Source organism: Mus caroli, unplaced genomic scaffold (assembly GCF_978045245.1).
Source record: "Mus caroli unplaced genomic scaffold, Mus_caroli_1 scaffold_4, whole genome shotgun sequence".
Classification (NCBI taxonomy): Eukaryota; Metazoa; Chordata; class Mammalia; order Rodentia; family Muridae; genus Mus; species Mus caroli.
In genome coordinates, this window is record NW_028227259.1 from 71,999,373 (window position 1) to 72,010,550 (window position 11,178).

An 11,178-nucleotide genomic window follows, 5' to 3' on the forward strand; every position below is an offset into this window, starting at 1 on the left:
AGCTGGCAAGTTCTCCTGAGTGTGGTGGGTGGTGAGGGCCAGGGCCATTTCAGATATCCACATGGTCTCAGGTGGTAGTCCATACTGCTGACATCCAAATGGCCTTTGGTGGTAACTTGAGCCATAGACATCAACACAGACATCAGCTGCACCAGAACCACTGACTCAGATATGACCCTCTGTGACAACCCAGGCCTGAACATCACCATGACTCAAGGTGGTTGAGAAGGCTTCTCATATAGGCCTATTCTTCACCACCATTGCAACTCCAGTTCTACCTCTCTCCACAGTGCACAAGCCGCTTGGCTTCACTTTCTCTTACATATATCCAAAAGTACTTCTCTTTCCCATCTCTCTCTATCTCTTATTCACTCATTTTAGTGTTGTGAAATGAACCACAGGGCCCTGGGTGTCACTCTCTTCTGGCCTCCCTGGGGAAGTCTTGAATTTGAATGATTAACATTCACATCCAAAAGTCTGGCATGGCTGTAGATATGTGCAACACAGCAGAGCAGGACAGAGGTGAATCCTCAGAGCGCCTAGTAGAGCATTCTAGCCAAAATGGCAACCTTCCACTCCTTTGAGAGCAGTAGAGGAAGACCTGTAGTATTGTGCTTTTGCCTTGGTAGGTGTATCAACATTCCAGCATGGATGAAGCAGGGGCACACAAGGACCCATATGTACGACTGTAGGTGCTATTGTCAGTTGATACCTGTGACAGTGAGGAACTCAGTTTCCTTTATAGATGTGTCCCATGATAGTGTGCCCATTCTTCAGTGAATGAAACAACATCTGTGCACATACTGAGAGTAATAATGAACTCAGTGAGTTATAAACAAAAATGAAAACCGGACACAAACTTGGATGGGAGCTCTTGGGGAGTTGTGGAGGAGTTGGAGCAATGGAGGTGAATATGATCAAATCCCTTTGCACACATTTATGAATAAATTAATAATAATAATTAATTAAAAAAATTTTTTAAAGACAATACTGTTGTTTGTTGAAACTGTGCCTGCTCAGCCAAGAGCTCTGATGGAACTGTACAGTGAGATTAATCTCATTTTTGTGTCTGCTAACAGAAGACCCAGTCTGTAGTCCTGAGTCAAGGAGTCATTTTGACTTTTCTGTCTTACTACTTAAGAAATGAACTTTATAAGGCTCTATCTGAATAAATACGGATTTCTGTGATGAATCTGGCCAAGGCAAATTGTGGAGCTTCTGGAAGTGATCCACCATTCTAAATGTCATTAAGAACATGGGTGACTTCTCTCTGATTCAAAATAGTTAAGGATAACCTGACCTTAAAAATATGCTGATTCCAAACTCTCATGGACACCCTTGAGGAATCTATGTCTTCAGTGGAAAAAGCAACTGTAGATGGGATAGAAAAGGCAGAAGAGATAGAAATGGGAGAGGAAAACAAGTAGCTGCCACCACACCATCAAAGACTTCTAGACACCGAGTTCTCTTTGAGGAATAAGCAATGAAAGTATCTTCGGGAGACATAATCTGTTAAAGATGGTGAAGTGTTGCTAAAACAGTAGCTCACTTCACATGTATCCTAATCTGGAGTGCTAGAACAGAAGACACACCTGAGAGGATTAACTCCAATTTTGAAAGAAATCCCACTGAGTGTTGAATGCTACTCAGCATTACAAGTGACATACACAGAAGCCGTTTACGATAAAAAGGTTTCAGTTAATGTAGCAAACCTCATTGTTGTTGTTAGAAGTTATCTGTTGCCCCAACCCTCAACAACCATGCTTATATATTGGTCAGCCCCATTAGCATTGGCTAAACACTCCATCAGCAAAGAATCTGACTCCCTGCTGACCCATCTTCTTCTTAGCATTTTCAGCAATAAAATATTTTTTAAATGAAGGCGTGTATATTCTTGTCTAATACCTATCTATTCAATTGTACACTAAGTGATGTAATGTATCCTGTGATATAATATCACAGCATTGGTGTTATTCTCTGAGAGACTGCACTAAACCAGTGGTGTTGTCTACATATGAGTTGTCTTCTTGACATAACACCTTTATTATAAGGGTTTCTTTTTTTTTTTTAAGATTTATTTATTTATTATATGTAAGTACACTGTAGCTGTCTTCAGACACTCCAGAAGAGGGCGCCAGATCTCGTTACGGATGGTAGTGAGCCACCATGTGGTTGCTGGGATTTGAACTCTGGACCTTCAGAAGAGCAGTTGGGTGCTCTTACCCACTGAGCCATCTCAACAGCCCTAGGGTTTCTTTTTGTTGGTGGTGGAGGTAGTGGTTTTGTTTTTGGTTCTTTGTTTTTGTTTTTTGGATTTTTTTTAAACAAACCTGTGGTACTTCTGAGATATATCTGTGCTGGACTGGCTTAAGACTTGCAAGCTGTAAAAAGGCTTTTTTTTTTTTAATTAGGTAATTTCCTCAATTACATTTCCAATGCTATCCAAAAAGTCCCCAATACACTCCCCCCCCCCAATCCTCCACCCACCCACCCCCACCCCTTGGCCCTGGCATTCCCCTGTACTGGGGCATATAAAGTTGGCAAGTCCAATGGGCCTCTCTTTCCAGTGATGGCCGACTAGGCCATCTTTTGATACAAATGCAGCTAGAGACAAGAGCTCTGGGGTACTGGTTAGTTCATAATAATGATCCACCTATGGGGTTGCAGTTCCCTTTAGCTCCTTGGGTACTTTCTCTAGCTCCTCCATTGGGGGCCCTGTGATCCATCCAATAGCTGACTGTGAGCATCCACTTCTGTGTTTGCTAGGCCCCGGCATTGTCTCACAAGAGACAGCTATATCTGGGTCCTTTCAGCAAAATCTTGCTAGTGTATGCAATGGTGTCAGCGTTTGGAAGCTGATTATGGGATGGATCCCTGGATATGGCAGTCTTTAGATGGTCCATCCTTTCTTCATAGCTCCAAACTTTATCTCTGTAACTCTTTCCATGGGTGTTTTGTTCCTAATTCCAAGAAGGGGCACAGAGTCCACACTTTGGTCTTCGTTCTTCTTGAGTTTCATGCGTTTAACAAATTGTATCTTATATCTTGGGTATCCTAAGTTTTTGGGCTAATATCCACTTATCAGTGAGTATATATTGTGTGAGTTCCTTTGTGAATATGTTACCTCACTCAGAATGATGCCCTCCAGATCCATCCATTTGCCTAGGAATTTCATAAATTCATTCCTTTTAATAGCTGAGTAGTACTCCATTGTGTAAATGTACCACATTTTCTGTATCCATTCCTCTGTTGAGGGACATCTGGGTTCTTTCCAGCTTCTGGCTATTATAAATAAGGCTGCTATGAACATAGTGGAGCATGTGTCCTTCTTACTGGTTGGAACATCTTCAGGATATATGCCCAGGAGAGGTATTGCTGGATCCTCTGGTAGTATTATGTCCAATTTTCTGAGGAACCGCCAGACTGATTTCCAGAGTGGTTGTACAAGCTTGCAATCCCACCAACAATGGAGGAGTGTTCCTCTTTCTCCACATCCTCGCCAGCATCTGCTGTCACCTGAATTTTTGATCTTAGCCATTCCGACTGGTGTGAGGTGGAATCTCAGGGTTGTTTTGATTTGCATTTCCCTGATGATTAAGTATGTTGAACATTTTTTCAGGTGCTTCTCTGCCATTCGGTATTCCTCAGGTGAGAATTCTTTGTTCAGTTCTGAGCCCCATTTTTAACGGGGTTATTTGATATTCTGGCTTTAATAAACAGTAATAATTAATACTACTAATAAACAAAATATGTGCAACATGATTGCAGTTGTAACTTTGAAGTCTTGGATATAAAGATGTCACCCTTCCTCCTAGTACATAGATGTTTTTCATGCAGAAACTTTGTTTTCTGTTTTCTGTTTTTAGGAAACAGAATGAAGGTCAGAGTGATTTATTTTTAAACTGCCACTTGTTTTTATAAATGCCCCTAACTAGTAATATGTCAGAGTAGTAATGATGTGACTCCTGTGAAAGTTAGATCCACAGGGACGGATGAAAAGGGATATGTGAAGCTGAGGGTGGTAGAAACTTAAACTTTATGAGTACAGTTTCAGAAATGTGTGAACCTAGTATGCTCTTTAGCTAGTTTCCCATGTACAGAGATTTGAACTCCTAATGTCAGCTCATCCCTATCCCCATGTTTTCAACCAACTGTAACTGGAATCTCAAGACCAGCAGGAAAGCAGAGCGGAACAGTGTCTAGTTACTTTCCATTCTTGTTCATACCCTCTCCCTTTGCGATTTCTGTAACCTGCACCTTAATCAGCCATGGTTAGAGATACTTACATTTCTGAAACTTTCCCCAGGCCTGAAAATGACTTGCATTTCCCTGATGTGTCTTGAAAATTTCATAGCAGAAGATAAATAAGGAGTAAATCTTTGAATACAGAACAAATGAATGAATGAACATATGGAAAATGCTGTTCAAGAACATGATGAACACAAATATTATTCTTGTAAACTATTTGCATAAATTGTTTTAAAACATTAACAGCATTGACGATTGGGTTTCAGTCGTTTGATAAACCATTAGAGTAGGGGAAGCACATAATAGATAATAGAGATAATAAAGAATTGCATCCTAAAGGCTCCTTTCTTACTCTAAATGCATTTTAATATTCAATGTCTCTTTTATAAAAACTAGAGCTAGGTATCTCTACCTGAACAAGAGACAGGGCAAAGAATAATGAGGATCTGACAGCTGCAAAGAAAAGGCTGAGCTCACTCTTGATGACCCAGCCAGAAAAACAGAAGACCTGAAGAGAAAGCAGTTAAGGATGATTGTCAAGCGCACTGCTGAAAGAGGTATTATAACTCATGTGCTGCAAAAAGCATCACATTGAGAATGATGGTGACAGGCTTTATCAAGATTAGACCAGAGGAGATGCAGTAAATGTCCTAGTAGTTCAGTGATAGGATGTGTTCCTCCTTTAATTTTATTAAATTATTCTATACTTAGTAAAAGTGACCTCGATCCAGCAGGACAGCGAACTATGGAAGGCACCATAGTTCGCAAGAAGACTTGGGAGTCACCTGCTCATCGAGGTGGACCACAATACATGCTACACAAGGGTGTAACATCTTCTTAGAATAGAGCCTTTCACCGTGCCGGCCACTGTCAGAGGCGCGTTGTATGCTGAGCAGCAGTCGTCGCCTGCTGCCACACGTCCTGGTCCCGAGATGCCCATCGCTGACCCGCAGACTGCGAGTCTTCCCTCTCCACCTCATGAAGCCGTTGGTTGTGTTTGTTTTGGGCAGGCCCTGTGCGGGCAAGGTGACCCAGTGCGCGCGCATTGTCGAGAAATATGGCTACACATACCTTTCTGCAAGAGAGCTTCTTCGTGATGAAAGGAAGAATCCAGACTCACAGTATGGTGAACTTATTGAAAAGTACATTAAAGAAGGAAAGATTGTACCAGTTGAGATAACCATCAGTTTATTAAAGAGGGAAATGAACCAAACAATGGCTGCCAATGCTCAGAAGAATAAATTCTTGATTGATGGATTTCCAAGAAATCAAGACAAACTTCAAGGTTGGAACAAAACCATGGATGGAAAAGCAGATGTATCTTTTGTTCTGTTTTTGACTGTAATAATGAGATCTGTATTGAACGATGTCTTGAAAGGGGAAAAAGTAGTGGTAGGAGTTACAACAACAGAGAGCTTGGAAAAGAGAATTCACACTTACCATGAATCAACAAAACCAATTATTGACTTATATGAAGAAATGGGGAAAGTCAAGAAGATAGATGCTTCTAAGTCTGTTGAAGTTTTTGGTGAAGTTGTGAAGATTTTTGGCAAGGAAGGCTAACTAACCCTGAAGACATCTTTGAAATCATGCTTGAATATTGCTTTGATAGCTGCTATCACAGCCCCTTTTAAGGCAGTTTTAACCTTTCAAAATTACATCTCAATTAATATCTAGAAATATATAGTAAGAAAAATTCATTTATGTGGTTTTTTTTTTAATTTGTGGTCACAGTACACAGTGAATTCAGGTTTAAATCATTTTAGGTATTATGGTGCTCACAAAATGAAGAAGGGTATCAACTAATTCTTGTTTGTATTACCCCTTTTATCCCTTTTATGTCTGTGCCTTCAGTGAGCTAAATTTTTTTTTAGTATGCATGTATATCCCTTTTGTAATTGCAGTGTGTTGGGATTTGGGATTTCCACTTCATCTTGCTACACATTTAAAATTTTCAACCTGCTAAGTTAATTTGTAGACCAAATTTAAAGGAATTTTATGTGTAGCTGGCTCTTGCGCAAGGTGTTTAGTAAACATACTCATAAAATGGACTCCTAGCAACGCTCTATTTATCAGATGACTGACCATTTCCTGTTGAAAGTTAAAATTTAGAGACTGATTTATTACAGTTTGTGCAACGTTGTGTGATAGGGCATAGTCTTTGCTTTCAAGGTTTGAGTCAGGGGAAGGGGCTTCACAGCCTGGGCAGGATTGTCAGCTTTCTGCTGACATAGTCTGTGGGGCAAGGGTCACAAGTAGTGACTCGTATTCCTGTGCTCTGTGACACAGGACTAGTCATCATAAACTGATGTAACAAGAGTTCCTACCAGTAGACTCTTGACACGCATTCACTAGTTTTTAGTAATTTGATTCACTTCTTGTTTTAATAATAGTTCAAAGTTTTTTTTGTTTTGTTTTCTTAGACTAAATATAGAGTTAGAGTAAATTAGATAAAGCAATCTAATGGTTAAATTCACATTTGTATTTTATTTTCTGGAATATGTTTTTCATGGTTACTTGTTTTAAAAGATTTTGAAAATCATTGCACTTTGGTCAGAAAAAATAATAAATATATCTTATAAATGTTTAAAAAAAGAAGAGAGCCTTTCATATCCCTGTAATAATTATTATTGCTCTTTATATTTATTAATAACCTACCCATTGACCACTCCTGGTATTTGAGGTTGGCTCACAGATTTCCAGACACCAAGAAATGTTTCTTCCTTCAGCTGTCAGATTAGTAGGCATGGGAAAATACAGTAAGAAATGTTAATATCTCCTACCTAGGTTTCACAGTAGTGGCTATTACACTGTAAATTGATACATTTACTTAGCAATGCTTTCAAGAGAACAAAGGTGAAATAGTTAGAACCAAAAGTTAAGGCCAAAAGATCCAAAAGCAATAATAATTCATTTTTATGTTACTTTTCTTCTATGACCTGTTTCCACATGCTACTGTATGGGTTGTTCAGAAGCACAAGGGTATCATGTTAAATAGACAACACAAGCAGGAATGAGTTCATGTTTCATTTGCCAAGCTGTATGCCCCCAACAAAAAGCCCCAATTCCTTTAAGGCAGTCATCTTTTTGAAATTCTTGTGAAGCTTCTCTATGAGTTTACAGTAGTTTTGTCCATTTCTCTTACCTAATGCTGCAATACTCTACCTAATATGGGAAGAAAGGTCCCCAGGAAAACTGCTAGTAAGTCCCCCTTTCCCCCTCCAGAGATATTTAGTATTATTCATGATGGCAATGGATCCAGTTCAAACATTCAATGCCTCAGATCCCTTCTCAGAAGTTGTATGAGTGTGTGTATGTGTGTGTGTGTATGTGTGTGTGTGTGCACCCACACTGTGAAAAGCCTGAGATTTTGTAAGAAATAGTTGTTCTTTTGATGTAGATGGTTGTGTTTCTTATCTTTAATTTCCCTTTTTTATTTCAAACAACAATCTACTGAGAATGCCTCCACTGTGTTGTGATTAGATAACAACACAATGAAAAACACAACACCACCTAGGAGGACCCTCCTTGGAGATGAAAAGTCTCAGGACATTGACAGCATCCTGGAAACATACTTCATAAATGTTTTTCCCATATCCATACTGTCTTCTCACATAAAATGCTATACCACTCTGCTAAGTCACTGTGTAGTGGTTACTAACAAGCCTATTTTGTCTATACTCTGGAAGAGATGGGTAAGAAAGCTCTTTCAAGATTTTATGTCCCTTGGCTAGGCAGTGGTAGTACACACCTTTAATCCCAGCACTTGGGAGGCAGAGGTAGGCAGATTTTTGAGTTTGAGGCCAGCCTGGTCTACAAAGTGAGTTCCAGGACAACCAGGACTACACAGAGAAACCCTGTCTCGAAAAACAAACAAAACAAAACAAAACAAAACAAAACAAAACAAAACAAACAAAAAAAACAGAAAAAAAACATTTATTGCACATAATATTTAATCTAGTTCAAAAGTCTCATAATTAATTTCGAGGAGGAGCTAGTTCCATGACTTTCTCATAAATACATAATTTAGTTAGATTTTAATTAAATAGGGTACATGTATTGTTTATAACAAATTATGAGTTTTCCCAAAGTCTTGGTAAGATTCCAAGGAAAGGGCAACAACAGTTAACATTTTGCTGAGCGCTGCTGTTTTCTCTGTTTAATATGCTTCGGATGCAGAACCTTTTACATAGATTCTGGCACATGTTCAGTAAATATTGAATAATGATTATGGTGATGACCATATATCAATGGTTTTAAACAATTTCCAAAAGAACAATTTATGCTGCAGACAAAAATAGAATGGATAAATTATGCATCCTGGTGCTACACATCCTCAAACATGAATTCTTTCTATTTTAGAAGCCAACGTTTCTTGCCTCGTGAAGAGTGGAAAGTTTCTGAAAGCCAGTGCAAAATCTAAAAGGAGAATAATGAACCAGTGACTAAGCTTTGTGCCTTATTTGAACTCTAGGGGGCAGTTTATTTTATTCTGAGTGACTATGCTTTGAACAATACATTGCTCAGACATTTAAATGTCTCTTCTGGATTGTTCTCCAAATTTGATACCTCTGGAAATGGAAACTTAAATTAGGATCATTACTTTTCCTAAAATTGGTCATGGTCTTCTGGTAAAATATACTTATTTGTATATTAAAGCAAAGAAGATCTAGTGAGTGAGGTGATCAATTGAAATATATGAGTAAAAGCAACAAGGAAATGAATCAGAGGGGGGCAGTATAGTAGTTAAATGTGTTGAGCATGTGTAAGACCTGAGGTCCAGTCTCAGTGCTGAAGAAAGACAAAGAGAAAGATGATAGAGAGAGCAAAAATGGGAAAGTGAGAATGGAAGAAAGGAGATGGATTAAAAAGAGAAAAGGAGAAGGAAGAACATAATATTAATAGGAAAATTTATGCCCTTTAATCTCAGATGAAATAACTGAGCAAAAGTAATTTAAAAATAATAATAGAAGTTAAGAAAGACTGAATAGCTCATAGGTAGGAAAGCTTATACAGAGCAAAGAATGTCCTTTCATATCTTGTTTATAAAACTTTTCAAACAGTACCTTGAATTCAGCCACAAAGAATATCAACTATTTCTCTAAGATGGGATGAAAACCTGCATTCCCTCATGACAGTGCAATTAATCTATAAATGAATAAATGTGTAAAATATGAAATAGACCACTTTTAAATGCTATCAAACGTTAAGGAAAAAAAAGTCTTTCAAATTATAACATTTCCACAACTCCTCATTGGTCTACTTGTCCAAGATATTGGTAACTAATACTCCCTCTAAACTTCTGAAGATGAACTATAAACTCTATATGTAGAAGTGAGAATGATATTTGCCTTTCTGAGACTGGCTCACTTCACAGCACACAGTGTATTCTTGGATTATCCATAAAAGGATTTTATCTTTTAATGTCAGAATAATCTTCCCATATACACAGCCTCCAAATGTGAGGATTACTAACAAAAGCCACCACACTGACTTCTGACAAAATGTCATAAAACAATTAAACACTGGGACAATTTTACTCAGACTTAATTTATTTTTCTGAATTTGTTGTTTCTAAATTTATCATTTATTTCACCCAATAATGCATCCCTTTTGAACATGAGGAAAGAAATTATGAAACCTGAACACTTAATAGATGTGAATATAATTATGCAAATGTCATAAAAACCATTTTATTAGGTACTAAATTCTCCTAACTTAATGTACACTAAGACAAGTGGCCAACATTGTCTCTGAGTATGTGCACAAACCTTGAAAACATTAATTTCCATTAAGAATATTATAAGGGTTCTAAGGAAATTATCATCAGTCTCAGAGTTTAAATTTGTATTATGCATGCTAACAAATTGGCTCCATTTGTTTTCCTCTGACAATGCTCTTCCGTACACAGAGCCACCAGGGGTCCAAAAGGAACACACTATGCAAAGCTGCCATAGTTTTATTTACATAGAATTATATACTATAACACATCTTTCTATAAAATATAAACAAATTGTGTGAACATATTTATACAATCAAACAGGAAAAGGAGAGATGGATAAGCTTGAAGAATATTGATCACACAATGCAAGTCAATATTTCAGAGTAATAAGATTTTGACTTTCTGTCTTGCCCATACTGTAGAGTTTATAAGGCCACACTACAGCAACAGTAGAAAACTGAAAAAAAAGTTCTCTATCCTTGAAAATTAAAATATTATGTGTGTGTGTGTGTACATATATAGATAGATCTTAATTTTTAAATTCTGGAATAGACTTTCTGCTCATGTATGTTTTTCTAAGAGTTCTCAAATTTGGCAGCTGAGCCAATTAGAAGTTCAATCTTTCCATAGTTGTAAACAATAGTATGTTAAACTCACTTTATAGTATAAATTACTTTTGAGCAATGATAGTCTGCAAATTTCAGTTAAAAGGTCTTTGGGAAAGACTGAATACATCAGAAAGCCATGCTAAAATAATCCATTTGGAACTGTGCTAGAATGCTCTGAGAAAAGTGGTATAGGAAGGCTTGGGAGGATATGTTTGGAGGAGAGAGAGACCAAATGAACTAGTACTGGGATCCATTTGTCCCTCCTTATGAGTAGGAATGGCCCTCATAGGCTCATTTATTTGAATATTTGGATATTAGGGCGTTGTGCTACTTGATAAATATTAGGAGGTGGGCCCTTGTTGGAATAGATGTGCCCTTATCAGAGGAAGTATAATAACAAACTAAACTGTATGCCAAGCTCCAATTAAATGTTTTCCTTTAAAAGAGTGGCCATGGCCGTGTTGACTCTTCAGAGCAATAGAACACTAAGACTCTTCTGCTGCATTGTCTTTTCATGAGAAGAATAAATCTCGACTCAACCACAGGCCAAAGAAATTATGCTAGTGGAGTCTAACTGGTAGAAACAATGAATTTAGCTGG

The 11,178-nt window shown here is 37.9% G+C and overlaps 1 pseudogene; it reads left to right on the forward strand.

The window, feature by feature from the left end:
* The first annotated feature begins 5,133 nt into the window (after window positions 1-5,133).
* Window positions 5,134-5,811, forward strand: LOC110295454 (UMP-CMP kinase pseudogene; annotated as a pseudogene).
* The last annotated feature ends 5,367 nt before the right edge of the window (window positions 5,812-11,178 follow it).